We start from the raw sequence: 15,678 nt of genomic DNA, 5'->3' as shown, positions 1-15,678 counted from the left end.
TAACAATGTTTTTTAATTTAGAGAATTCTAGAAAGAAAATGATTGACCCTCTTTTGGCATTAAAAAAAACTACTGTCAGGGTCTACTAAAGTGAGACATGCAGTAAAAATTAGAGATGAAACAGATATTTGGACATTTGTATAGAGCATTTTGTTTGTGGTAGACAGTTTACTGGTATGTGAAGCATTATTTAACACCAAACAAAAAGGATGTCTTAACCATTTTGCACTTAACATGGCTGCGTCTGTGTTCTTTCATTTGTGCATTGTCAGTTGATCATCTGCAGAACTTTCCACTCCCATTGGCGCTTTTATGGGATTGCGGTCTCACGCTAATTTGCCCTGTTTAGAAAATCTAGCCCTTGGAGTCTTGCAATGGAAATCTGATTTGCACATCCTCATTGAACAGCTATTCCAATAATAACTCAGAGTTTATTACCTGGGCTAATCCTTACGGAACACTTTATATTTAAAGTAAAGGAGGCAAGGAAAATTTCAACCGAGATAAAAATGCCGTTGGGATCTTGAAATATCACATATACGATCTCAAACTCTTAAATCCTGTAGGGAAATCATGCCAACACTATTAAGGACCTGATGTTTTCTCTATAACATCTTAAAATGGAAGAGGAAGTGATACAGGCTGGCCTCCAAATCTGACATTTAAAACAGTACCAGCAATGACACACAATCTAATGAGACAGATGGGTCCAATAAACGGGAGATTGGGTGGCATGTCTGAACCGCAGGGAGAACTGACCGCAAGGAAAGACGCGCTAAAGCGTTCCAGGAGAAGGCACGGTAAAGTCGGGGTGCAGAGGGGTTTTTAGAAACTGTGTCTCCAGTGCAAAACTCAAACGGAGCTCAGCTGCAGCGGGCAGCTGCACAGATCTGATCCCAGGAACTGAAAAGAGTGCAAGTGCAAATGTTCATGTCAAAAGTGCCAAGTCATTCTCACCAGAGGTTTCTCTTAATGACACATGCACCAGCATTCACTCATTCATGTGTAGCTTACTTATACACTGTTGTACTTAAAAAAATCTTTATAATTTTAAAAGAACATGAATTTATTATCAAAATTCACCTTACTACAAAAGACACCCTTGGACAATGTATTTATTCTCTACTCCTGTGTACAAGTTTTGCATAAGGAAAGCGACTTTAAATCATGAGCAGCCTCTAGCTTAGAAAGCTACTGCTGGGGGGGGGGGGGGGTGGTATAATTAGCTACACTTTAAGAGGAAAATATCTTTTAAAATATACAATTAGCAGATTATAATATATAATATTTCTCTGGGAGTTTTTTAATGAATCATTCAGCATTAACAGCATTACATTTTCAACTGAAAAGTGATTTAAATAAATATAGTGTATACTATCTTTACTACAATTCAAACAAGTCACTCTGGCCCAAGCAAGACTTTATACTGTTTCTCACTGGCATCCAGACAGAGGAACTGGCAAGCCGCTTTAAGCCATATGTTCCACTGTCCATAATTACCTCTGTGTCAATAATGAATTCATAAACTTTCAGACAACCTCCGTTTCAGGATTTACAGAGAATTATTGTATAAGTGAAGAGGCAAGAGTAAATGAAAGGAGGTTTAGTAATGAATGGGATTTATAAATAGCATGGAAACCCCTCATGAGAGCATTTACAGGAATTTAACTGTAATTCAGGTTTCAGTGGTTCAGCATGTTTAAGTATCAGATCATTTGTGATACTGAGAATCTTTGCTGCTGTTGCTAATGGTACCGATGGTTGGCCAATGTCTAGGTCAGAGCCTAAAGGTCAGAGTTAAAAAAAGGAAATAGTTTCCCCATGTTGTTGGATAAACTGCAAAGAAAAGTAAAAGTAAAATTAAAAAAAAAGTGTGTGTATATATATATATATATATATATATATATATATATATATATATATATATATATATATATATATATATATATATATATATATATATATATATATATATATATATATATAATTGTATAAATTACATTTTAGTCTATTTTTCAGGACATATATATAGCCTTGGTTTCACTGTTAGATTAAGTCTGAGACTAGTTTAAGTCTTGTCTGCACTGAAAAAAAACACATATTGTCCAATTAACATATTTGCGATTTACGCAACAAAATTATTTCTCTTTTAAACATGGTTTCTTTGTTTTCGATTAATATGTTCTACTGTCTAAATGGTTTATTAAATGATTTAGGGCGAATGTGAACCAATCAAGTACTCTAAAATAATTTTTGCAAAACTATAATTCCCAGCATGCTTTGCTTGGGACTTAAAGAGGACAGTAAAGTTTTTGAAATTAAGTGTTATTTTATGTGTTTTTGAGCAAGATAAGCAAAGAGGGAAATTCGATGGTGTTTAATGTTTAATTATGTTGGAATTATTATAATAGTTTTAAATTTCAATTGATTTGAAAGAGTAGAGCATTTGCTTAGGCTGTGGACTGACAGAGCATGTTATTACTGTGTTGCCCAAAGAACATGTCATGCTTAGCATTTAACATGCTAATATGTGCTATAGCTAATAGCTTGAAAGCTAACTAGTACAGTCTTATAATGTAGTCATGTGACTACAAAATATAAGATATTGACTGAATTAATCCTGTTAGGAAACCATTCAAATATTTTATAGATTACTTAATTGGGAAATTATGTGAACAACTTATGTTTGTTTAACTTGATTGATGTGGAACTGGTGTACAATATTAAATCATGTAAATCCAACACATTTTTAGTGTGTGAAACCAGGGGATTATACTTCAAATATAAAAATAAATTAGTAAATAAATTCAGTATGTCTTAACTAAGAAAAATATATAAAAAATAAGAAGTGAAACTTAAATAGGTACAAAATGTATTAAACAAAAATATTAAAATCTAAATTGTAAAAATGTATTATTCACTATGCCTTAACACAGAAAACACTAAACACAGATAAAAAGAAAGAAATGTAAAAACTGAATCAAATCAAAACAATAAAAATGTGTAAATGAATTCAGTATGTATTAAGTGTAAATGTATAAAAGCACTGACCCTGAGCCCTGAGTTAAACATATCTAGCATTGTCTGAATACGTAATACATCTATTGTTGGAGATTTGTTGGAGTTTGGAAAAAAAATCGATATGTAGCATATTTTAAAATGCTGCAACATCTGAAACTAAATCACCACAACAAACAGAATATTCTCAGACCTGAGGTTCACAGCTCTTGCAGAGGAACAACTGAAAGAGCCATTGTCAGCAACACCCGCTCCTGGTAAGACGTGTCCCTATACACACACATGCATTATCACTTTACTGAAATAATGAGCCCTTAAAACAACACCCACCTCCGTGCTGTTACATGAAACTGTGTGTATTTAGATACTTGTGGGAAATGTAGAAAAACTCCAAATGAAGCCAGCGTTGATAGGATACGGCGAGAAGACACCGACAGAAGGAAACAACAAGAACGTCAACACAACAAACAAACAAAAAAGTGTCTAATCTCAAATGTTAGCCAAGAGCCTTCTATTCTCTGTGTTTATTCTTTGTAATAATTAAAGGGTTAGTTCACCCAAACATTTAAATTAGATATTTATCTGCTTACCCACAGTTCAATTAAGTTTGATCGTGTGATAAGATAACTGTCGCGATCATAGAAATATATTATGTAGATGCCTCATTCGACCGATCCACGCATGCACAAATGAGGGTTCTATATAGACATCTATGATCGCGCCAGCATCAGACGGAAGTAATAGCAAATGGGCAAACTATATTAGACTTGTCAGGATATGAGGTCAAAAAATATCATAAAAACTGTTCAGTTTCTCACAGAAACCGGTTCGTGTCTTAAGACATTAATGTGTCGTCATGAGCAGCAGGGTTTTTGTGCACGTTGCCTAAGCATGTTATTTTGTTTTGCTCTCATAGAGTTGTTACCCATTCACATGATTATATGAATGGCACACAGCAATGGTTGCAGTTAAAATTCTGCATTTGTATTCTACTGAAGAAACAAAGACACCTACACCTACACCTGTTGGATGCACTGGAGGTAAGCAGATACACATCTAATAATTTCTCATTTTTAGAAACTGACAGTACAAGAGTTAAAGCCCTGGTTACCACAGAAACACATTTATTTAAGGTCAACATCCTAGGTATTAGTGGGCACGTTGGGTTTTTTTTTTTTTTTTTGCCACAAAACTTTATCACGTTAACAGCAGGTATTTCCTGGTTCCTATAGCAGACAGCTTCCTATATGTAGCCTACCATTCAACCCTTGATGGATGCCAAAAAATGCCAAATTCCCAGACAAACAGCAGTCTTTTATCATAGTAGGAATGTTCTATAAAGAATAGTTTGAAAAATCAAGCTATGGAAGCTGCAGTGTAAGCAAAACCTTCAAACAGCACTTACTTTAATGTCTGCACGAGCTTTGGCTTATGTAAAATCCATGGCCACCTGCAAACCAAACAAAACAGAGAAACAAACAGTGATTAGGTTGTTCTATATGACTTATTTCACGATCTAAACATGCTTCTGATGTTCTCGGCTGGTGCATGGGCTGTCACGGTTTTGCCTATGGCGCTGAACTGTACAGCCCAATGGACCGTAGTGAACATATCTTCTCTTTTGTGGAAAATCCATGTCCTCCTTGTACTGAAATTGGTGGAATTCCCCTAATGGTGGCCAGTTTTAGAGGAGAGAAACCCCACACTTTCAGACCATACAGGTTTTGTTACTATTGAGAGTTTGGAAAGTGGAAAAACTGAAAAAGTTTCAGCACAGTTGAGAAACGTATTGCTGTATGAATTAAACACTGTGAATAAATATGGAAAGAGTGTAGGATGTTAAGAGTACAAGAAGAATGACTCAAACAGTGCGACAAACCATCTCCAAAAAACGTATTTACTTGAGAAATGCACATTTTTGCTTTGTCTTCTTTCATCTTTTTTGATTTATAAAATGCATTTGAACCCTAAGCTAAAGATCCCTGAAAACAGAATCTGTTTGATCAATGAATACATCGAAGAAGCCACACCAAAAATAATTTACCAAACAGTTGTGCCACTTTAGCATCATAGTTCACTCCAGGTATTAAAATCAATCTTTGGTGAAATAATTACATGTGGACAGTTGAGATACAATGTTATTAGTACCTGCTACTGTTATCTACACACTTAAAAATAAAGGTTCTGTGCTGGCATCTATATGCATCTATACGCTTTTCCACCGCCTGGCCAAATGGTGCTAAGAATAGTAAAGAACAGTTAAAGGTGCCCTAGAATGAAAAATTGAATTAACCTTGCCATAGTTAAATAAAAAGAGTTCAGTACATGGACTTCACATTCAGTGAGTCTTAAACCCCATTGCCTCCTCGATTCTTGACATAACGCCAACTGTGATGCAATCGCTGGGATCATTAATATATATGCCCCCAACATTTGCATGTCAGCCAATGTTCATTGTCAGGCGGAACTGCGCAGCCGTCGGAAGTTCAGCAGATTAACAAGTGTCGCGCAAGCATAGTGATAATGGCAGATCATGGAAAAATGTCATGTTCCAGGCTGTGCAGGGGACGTGAGGACTTTTCATACCCTTCCCACAGATAAAAAATGTCACCAGTATTGGTGGATGTTTATTTACAATCGGATACCGCAACAATTTAATTCACAGTTGTTTGTTTGTTGGCCCATTTCACCACAGAGAGTTTTTCTAACCTGGGACGATATCAAGCAGGATTCACTGTAAAAAGTGCTACACCCTCAAAGTAGGGTTTATATATTTAAAATAGTTATACTCTAGTTTATTTTATTTGTTTTATACTAAAGAGAATCAAAATACTTCCTCTTTACTTAAAATGTATCAGTTTTTATATAACAAAATATTTTAAATAAAACCATTGCAATTTATTTGGGTAGTTATTTGTATGTGGTTATTGTGTACAAGAAATGTTATAAAAGTGAGTTGACATACACAATTTATTTGAGCTGCGTTGTCGATGTGGCAGTGTGTTCATCAAACGTAAATATTTTAAATTTTATAAGTTGGCATTATCCCTTTTTCTCTGGCGCGAGGGGACTTGCCCAGGCAGATGCAGTCTCTCCCTCAGCACTTCAACTGATCGTTCGATGCAGCGGATCTGAGTTTCAGGAACTGATTAACACGGTAAGTTGAACAAATTTAGCCAAATGACTGGTAATGTAAAGTCACGTGAAATCGCTTACTCCAGGGAGCTGAGGTTAGGTTTGCAAATTGTAGGCTACTGTGTAGCTAGCTATCCTGCACACATGGCAAGCTAAGATAGCTGCACAGTGCAGTCGATCGGCAGACAACAGTTAACGTTAATAAGTTAATATGAAATTAATAAGTGCTGTAGTCATGCCTACTATGTGTTTTACATCATTGCCTATTATCATCGCCACTGTAACAACATTCAGGAGGGACGTGTTTAAAAATGCAGATAGGTATGTAATAATTCATTGCACAAATGCCCTCAGTTTTATTTTTATATTGCACAGATTCAATTTCGGGATCATATGCCATCGAAACAGTAGCAATTTCAAGACAATAGTTCAATAGTTGTGCAGGCAAATAAGGGAAAGTAAAACGCAGGACTCTGGAATCAGTGATTATGTTAGTATACTTTTGCATTACTAATTCAGATGCAAAGTTTAGATTTTATAGATGTATGCTTAGTAGACTATCTGTTTTTAGAGATTTTATCCACTTTTTTAATGCTGTGTAGTCGATTATTGACAGATTTGTGGTTGAAAAACCCTACAACTTCTAACCCATAAATAAGTTGCATTGAACACTGATTTTTAACCTTATTCTAACATGCATTTTCCTGGTCTTTAGATACCCAAGCGCTTTTGTTACATGTCTTCAAGCTTCACATCCAGGTAAAAAACACTTCAAAATAGATACACGGCTATAACTCATCACACGGCTAAAGAATGCAGTGCAGTATGCACTAAGTCAACAACAGTATCTTTTTCGTGCTGTGCCACATTCAGAAAAATTAGAGAAATTCTGGAATGTTTTCATTAAAAAGCTTAATTTCGTTTTGACTTAAGATAGAAGGACATGGACATCTTGGATGACATGGGGGTGAGTAAAATTATCAGGAATTTTTTATTTGAAAGTAGACTATTCCTTTATTAAGGGGATGACCAATCAGGTACATGCAAATACAATTGCATTGTTTTATTGTAATGGATCATTTGAACCAATGGCATTGTCATGATAGACTTCACTCTGGTCTCATTCTCTAGTCACAGTATCCATCTAGTATCCACCACTTTTACCAACAAAAATTAAATTTTGACTTTGTGTCTTATCTGTCTTCTACCTGTCTGCTATATGCATGTTATTTACAGTTTGTCTGACCAAAACCTTTATCTTTTTTTTGTCTCCACCAATAGTCGTGATGAAACCGAGGTGCATATTGAGCTTGGCAGTTTTAGCCCACTGAAAATGTACATGTGCCATCAACCTGACACAATTTGAATGATCATAGAAGGATAGCCCGTGGTCAGAGGTGTGCTAAACCTGTCGAAAGCATGCTGCCTCCTGTTTGGACTTACCTATGCCCTTGACCTTAAGTATCCCTAAAAACTGATGTATACATTTGAGCTTATCAGTGGCTCTTTGTGGGACTGATACTTAATGTGGACTGTGTTCTGTTTTCTCATTACCTCATGAGGTATATAATCAACACCGTTGTGTACAATGTGATGTTATGGCTTAAATTTACCTTTATCTAAACATTGCAGATTGGGCAGTTTGGATATTTTACTTTACTCTTCAGAACAGGTGAAAAATACACATATACAGTGTTTGTTTTATATTATTGTGTACATGTGCAGCCACATTTATTGGCTGTTTTGTAGTCACTGTTAAAAGTGACACTGGTTTACATTAAATAAATATTATTGTCTTCAGTCTATCTTCCCATCTTTTTTTTTCTTCAATTGAATGTGTAATTGTTATTAACAAAGTCTGATTATGCAAAGTTAATCACTGTAGTGCTTAGAATATAGACATTTAGATTTATTTTCTGAGATTATAGCTAGGGCTCAATTAAAATGTTTATTCACGTGTGATTAGGTTAATTTTACTGAGAAAATACATTTCATAAAACCTAATTAAAATGAGTAGAGGTTACTTGTAACAACCCACAAATAAGTTACCTGTACTAAGAAAAGTAGGTTTATCTAACTGATTAATACTAGTATTATTAGTTAACTCAACTTGATTTTGTTGCATTTGTATTAAGTAATGTTACAGTGTTTATTATACTTAAAAAATGCTGCAAGTTGACTCAACTTAAAACATCCAATGCAGCCACTTGCCTCACTTTTTATGAGTTTTATATAGGTAGTACTTTTTACAGTGTTCGCTCAGCGTCTAAAACTGAAGAAAGGGCAGATTTCAACCCATTTCTGATTAAATGGAAAGTTTCTTAGTAAGACAACATTACGATAATATCCCCGGTGTTGTCTAGATCTAACGCAAGACGCTAGTAAAGTAACAATTGGAAACTCCAAGTAGCACACAAAAAAAGTTTGTCAAACGACAAAGGTTAATATTATTTCCTGCCAGTGTTGTCATGAAATACAACAGTAGATATGTATGTTGATCCCTTTTGATGGATTGAAATCTAAATTAGCCTATATTTTATCAATAACACATAACTCTGAAGCTAACTATGTTTACTACTACTGTTTGCTTACAGATCGCTCACTCGATCCTTGTAGCTAACGCCACCTTCTTCACCATTAAGTTGAAACGACAGTCATTTGACAAGGCTTCTAGTCAATTTGTTAAATAAATATACCATTTTTGAGAACTGAAGTATGATTATTTTGCAGTGGGTGAGTAGTAAACATGACACTGACTATTTTGATTGGCTTCTACATTACTTTGTTCGGCTAAATAAATCAACTTTTAAATCAGTACTATACTGTAAAAACAGTAACGTTACTGTAAACAACATATTTACGCTCTAGCCAGTTCAGTTCGTGATTCAAAGTTAAGAAGCTATCATTGTAAAATCATTTCCATGACGGATGGTATAAATGTGTTAGTTGTCATTGAGCAGCAGTGCAGTGAAACAGCCAATCAGAGCAGAACTCTGCATTAATATTCATGACTCTTCCTAATAAGGCAAAAATAGAGCATTGCATCCTAGGGACAATTTCTAGGGTTGTAAATGGACCTGTAAAACTGTATCTGGACAATTTTTGACCTTAAATAAGCCACATACCCTCTATTTAGTTATCAAAGAACAATTTAAAATACTGTTTCAAATCATTCTAGGGCACCTTTAACATTTCAGTGGAAAATCCAACCATATCGAATGGTTAAGGAACAAGAATGGTGGCTCAATTTAACGTTTTCATTGCACAAAAAAAAAATCATTTTTAGCAGAAAAAGGTTCTTTAGATTATAAAAATGTTCTTCACACTAAGGGTGTGTTCACACTTGAATGTGCGGTTTGATTAAAACGAACCCTGTTGCGATTGCTCAGTTAGTGCAGATCATTTGAATAACAGATTGTGTGAACGATCATCCGAACCCTGGGTTTGCACCAAACAAGCGGACCTAGACCGCTGAAAAGTTTCCCAAATGAACTCAGGAACAGTTTGAATAAAATATGAACGCAACACAGACCAAAGACATGTAAACGAACCAAAAACGGTACATGATATCACAAAATGACCCTCAAAAAAGGATAAAAAGCTCAAGCATGCCTGTTTTTTTCCATAGTTTGCCCATTACAGTTCGGTACAGGCATTAGAAGTGCATCTCCTCTTAGCAGATCTGTTTGTGTGTGTGTGTGTGTGTGTGTGTGTGTGTGTGTGTGTGTGTGTGTGTGTGTGTGTGTGTGTGTGTGTGTGTGTGTGAGAGAGAGAGATGGATTTCTGCTGCTGTTTTGACTACTTTACATATTTTATAAGCTCTTCATGGACTCTGCTGGTCAAAATACCATAATTTGTAAGTTAGGCACATACAGTACAATGAGCCCAACACACAGCATTGTTTTGGATGTTCTGCAAGTTCTGTCACAAAATATATGTCATAAAAGCCGACCAATCAGGTTGTGAATGTATCCCTTTAGGTTTGGTATCTTAAGGTTTGATGTTAAAAATGCCAATGTGAATGCTATGACCAGGACTACATTTTTTTTGAATGGGATCAAATAAAACAAGTGAAGTCCTGGTTCATTTAGCAATCATTTATAACACAGAGACTAAAGATACAAAACAAAACAAAGACAGCTTTTTTGACGTATATTTTGAAATGAAACTTTTCGAACACTCAAAACAACACTGTGTGTTAGGCTAAATGCGCTCGCTGTATGCGCATACATATGAGGGTATATGATCACATACAAATGAGGAGACGCGGTTCTGATGCCTGTACTGGACTGTGATGGCAACATTGCAATATGAAAGGTATGCTTGAGCATTTTGTCCATTTTAGGGTTGCATCTTTGGTTCATTTACATGTCTTTGAATTCATACTTCATCCAAACCACACCCGAGTTTGTTTGGAAGCAGACCGAGACCCATCTTTGCAGCAGTCTCGGTCCACTTGTTTGGCTCTTCTATGACATCACTGCAAAAAACAACAACTTTGTAATCATGATTTTTAGGACTGTATTACTGATTGTTTTTTTCTTTCAGTTTAAAACCTCTCTTCAGCACAGTGGCTGATTGACAGGCGAGTAGGCGATCAATCAATGCCGTTAGGGACACATCAAGACTGATTAGTCCAGCTCACCTGGCAAGACTGGAAAGAAAGTAGACAAGAAAGAGAAAATGCAACAATCCCAGTGCATGAGGAGGAAATAAGGGGCGAGGGGGAAGCGGTTGCATCCCTAAAGCTACTGAGATGTGAAGTTGTCAAAACACATATTTCAATGTGAACAAAGTGAGCAAGGAGTATGCACACAAAAGCGTGTGAATGGGCAGATGTCTGGAGCAGATCCCAGGCTTCAGACTCTCAGGAAACTAGGAGATAAATGATGTGAGACTAAAGTTCTTCCATTGTTCCTTTTGCATTTAGAAGGAGCGCTATTATCGCCCCAAAAAAATGTCTTTGAAACTTGAGCACTTAGTGTGTATGTGCCATTGAACTACGCTTCTAGGGTGCTTTCAATGAAACCACCTGATTTGATAGTGAAAAGACAGATGAAGACATTTTTTTTCATTCATACATAACACAGGTGGTCAATGGTGAAAAGAAAGTTCAGGTGCTAACTGCATTCGATGTGTTTTCGATCTTCTTAAGTCTTATTAAAACAATATTCCAGGTTCAAGTTAAGTTCAATGGACAGCATTTTGTAGCATAATAGTTTGGACTTATTCCTCATGTACTTTAAGGCAAGACACTACAGCCACTTTTTTCATGTACTGGTCAGTTTGGAGATTTAAAAATTGTAATCTTAAAAATGGCTGTTAACAGTATTTTCTGATTTATGGATTGATAAAACGAGATATCAAAAACTGTTAAAAACTTTGACTCTAATATGTCAAGAAAATGAAATAAGAATTTTGAACTGGACTTAAATCCAATGAATTTACATGAATTCTTCTCTTAAAATATAAGCTTTATCTTAAATCTTTAAATCATAATTTTACCGTTTATAGTGTTGTCGGGGTGACAAAGTTGTTCAAAAAAAACTTTAAACAGAAAAGGTAAAAAGAAAAAAAAAGGAAAAAAGAAAAGAAAATCTTCTTGAGGCTAAACTGCTGAAACAATGATTTTTTTTTTAGCATTGACAGATTTACGCTATTGTCTTCATTGTAATATAGAACCCTCCTATTATAATAGAGAAGCCTCCCTACAAAATATTGTTGGTTTAACTTAAAAAAATAAGTAACCTGGTTGCCTTAAAATTTTGAGTTTATTGAAATAAAAAAAATAGTTGATGGGTTTAATAAATAGAAAATCAAAATATTATTGTATCTGAACCACATAAAAATGTGATAAATCATGAAAATAACACAATTTAGCATGTTTCACTGCGTCATCACAAATAAAACACACACACACACAATTACCCAATATGCTTACAAAATCTTTTAATAATATTTAAATAAAGGTTGTTGTGGCAAGGGGGGCGTGGTTCAGCGAGGTCTGCAGCGGGAGAGAGAGCCGCGGGACGAGCGGTAAGTGAGTGGGGTGGAACCGGAGATCGAGGAGAGAGAGAGATCGGACGGTTGTTGCGAAACCCAGAGACTGAGTTGCCGGAAGCCGGAAGTGCCGACCCGGAAGTGATCCTTGAGTTTATGAAAAGTCACACCATTGAGTGTGTTGCTGTGTTTAGAGTTGAAAATAAAGAAGCATCAACCGTCCAGCCGACCCCCGTGTCCTCTTCCTTCCTTCCATTATCGAACTTTGTTACAGTTGTCAATTCTCAAAAATGTTCATTGTATTACCTAAAAATGTTAATATCAATGAACTCGAAATATTAAGGCAACCAGGTAACTTATTATTTAAATATTTTTTTTCACATTGTAGGTTGACCAATTTTGAGCATAATAGGCAAAAACGGTACTGTCCCTGAAAGGGACTGTCACTGTCAACCATACAGAAGTGTATGTGTGGTTTGTGCTTCTGTAGCACTGCCGTAGGTGTGGTACAAGTACGTGTTTCTGCCTGAGTGCTGACTTAGTGCCGAAATGTCCGCACCCTCATGTTTCAGCAGATTACATATGGGGTTCCCACAGTTTCCATCACAAGAGATGTCTTCGACCCTCTGAAAGACTTAACTGTTATGCTGTCGGTGCTCATGACTATGTATACTGTGGTGTGAAGTGCATACAAGTTTGTGACTGCTGACTCATCCATTTAGCTTGAAACGCAGCATCTAGTTGCAACAGCAGATGATGTGACTGTGGAGGATTTACCACAGCAAAGCTGCACTGTAAATCATAATGCTCAAAATAATTAATTGGTTTGAGTCAAGCGGCAACCTCCCGCAATCTCTCTTGAAGCCATGCAATTCGGAAGTAATGTAAACTGCAATTCCTCAACTGGCCACTAGAGGCAGGCTCCAGAAGGGAGCAGAATCTTATTGAGCCCCATGTTAAAATTCTCAACTTTACAGAAGAAAAAAAACATGTTTACAGCCTGGTACAAATTGTGTGTTTTTTTTTTAATTGAAACAAATTTCTTACATATAGTTCCTTTAAACAAATTAGTTGAATCAAATTATCTTTTATAAGTACATAGAACTTTCTTCTTCTTTTAAGCTAACAAAACTGACACAATTTAAGTAATCTGAATTGTTGTTTTTTATTTGAGTTTTATAATCTTGTTTCTTTTAATTTAGACTAATTTAAATAGTGATTTAGAATGGGATTTCTATTTCCCAGCATGCTTCGCCAGGACATTTAAAAAGCTAAAATTAGGTGTTATATAATGTAGATAATGTATTTTGTGCAAGATTAATGATAAGTGGGGAGTGTTTAATGTTCATGATAAGCACATAGCACATTAGCAAAGTGCTATGCTAATGCTATCAAAGCATTGCGTTACCAGGCAACATTTATTGAATTAGCTAGTTAAAGCTAGCCAAGTTACCACTACCAAAAATATTTTTGTTGATTAAATAAGTTGATAATTTTAAGTTAAATGTATGAATTAGTTTACTCAAATATTTGAAGTTAGAAGCAATTAAAACGTATTAAAAATTAATACAAATTAATTTTACAAATTAAAAATGCGCATTCTGCTTTACTTGCCATTTCTTAACTTTAAAAAAAAGTATGCAATTGATTACCTGATTATTTTTTTGTCTTTTATGAACTTGTTTCTTTTAATTTAATCAAACTTAAATTTAAGTGAAACTGGGCAGGAATTTCTATTTCCCAGCATGCTTTGCCACGATACTCGAAATTATACAATGCAAGATTAATGTTAAGTGGGAGATTCTGTAGTGTTTAATGTTTTTTTAGTTTCTTTTATGGGGTTTTATGTAGATGAGCTTGGTGTGAGAACAGGAAAATGTTAAATGTTTAGAAGGCTGTTATGCTAATGCTATTTTACCTATGCTATTTTGGGTATTGTTTTACCAATTAGCAAGTTAGCATTTACTGAATTAGCTAGTTAAAGATAGAGTTTCCGCTACTAAAAATATTTTTGTTAATTTGAGATTACATGATTATTTTAATTAAAATGTATGAATTCGCTTACTAAACTATTTCTAGTTAAGAGTAATTAAAATGTATGAGTACAAAATAAAAATCTGCCAATTCTGCTAAATTAAGCTGAATTTCTTAACTTAAATGTTTAGACGTAACGAATTGCCTTAAATTTGGATGGGTTTTGCCAACTTTGGTTTAAGTATCAGCAAAAAAACAAAAAACAAAAAAACTTTAATAATGTACTAAAAAAGTACCAATTAAAAACAAATATGATAATAATAATTATACTATATTGCTTATAATAAATATAAAAGTTCATTATATTATACAACTATTTAATAGTAGTGTCATTCTGTATGAACAAACAATATGTAATATATATTGATTAACAGGGGATTCATCAGAACAGAAACGATTCTCGATTGCCTATATAATTGTGGAGGCTGCATGGTGTACTGGATGTGATACTGGGGTGCTGTTGTATCCAAGAAGGTTCTTAACTAACTTAACCAGCTCCAAACTATGTCTGTGTATAAAGCAGTCATCAGTCATGAAGGAGAAACTAGCAAATGTGAAGACAAAAGGTCATTGCTCCTTTATCATGTTCTTCTCTGAAGCTTTCATCTTAATACTGTCTTTCTTCCCATCTGAAAAGAAAAAAGAGCTTTTACATAATGATTGGAATGTTGCTCTTTGTTTTGCGGGTGTGGTTAGAGCCGTTCACAAGTGTCATCCAGGTGGGCGTCAAAGGCGAGAGCTGGCATCAAGTCTAAACGCACCTCTTCAATGCCTCCAATCTCCCTTTTTAAACAAACTGCTTTGATATATGTGTGGACAAAAAAAAGCTGAGTAAACAAGTATGCAATACTGGAAGGACGGACGAGGTCTGTTCCCGCTTGGTTTACCTTCCCATTTAGTGAGTACATTGAGGATTAAGTCAGAATCACTTCCTCTCAGTGTCTTTGTCCGTGTCTCTGTTTGTATCCTGAGAGGACTTCAGAGCCATGTTTGTTCACAGCTGACAGTGTCACGCAGATGTTTCTTTGGTGGCGGCACACGCTGGGATTGCATTGATGGAACTGTTTCACCTTGTCATGGGGGTGAAATAGAGGGAGAGACAGCTAAAAGAAAGAGAGATGCAGACAGAGACTGAATAGCCTATGAAAAGACATTCCTCTGCAGTTTTGGGGGGTTTCTTAAGAACTGAAAAACACTGGATACACAGAGGGGCGTCATGCACCTTTTTTTTAGCTTGGTGGCCAGGCGAGAATTAAAGTGTACGTTTAGGCAGATTAGTCTAATTTTCATTAAAACATAGATTAAGTTCCAACAAAGTTTGGTGGGTTTGGCATTTTTTTCTGTAAGGTTTTGATTTATATGCAGATCATGTTAATAATAATAATCATCATTTGGTACATTCATATAGCGCTTTTCTGGGTACTCAAGCGCTTTACATATAGAAGGCGGGAATCTCCTCAATCACCACCAATGTGCAGCATTCACCTGGAT

General features: G+C 35.5%; 1 long non-coding RNA gene across 1 annotated transcript; it reads left to right on the top strand.

Moving 5' to 3' along the window:
• Positions 1-5,858: 5,858 nt before the first annotated feature.
• On the top strand, positions 5,859-7,101 carry LOC137064598 (uncharacterized). The gene is made up of 3 exons (XR_010901562.1): positions 5,859-6,175; positions 6,869-6,912; positions 7,087-7,101. It is a non-coding gene; the product is annotated as an uncharacterized lncRNA (long non-coding RNA).
• Positions 7,102-15,678: the final 8,577 nt, after the last annotated feature.

Source organism: Pseudorasbora parva, chromosome 25 (assembly GCF_024679245.1).
Source record: "Pseudorasbora parva isolate DD20220531a chromosome 25, ASM2467924v1, whole genome shotgun sequence".
NCBI lineage: Eukaryota > Metazoa > Chordata > Actinopteri > Cypriniformes > Gobionidae > Pseudorasbora > Pseudorasbora parva.
This window is presented reverse-complemented; position numbering and strand designations above follow the sequence as displayed.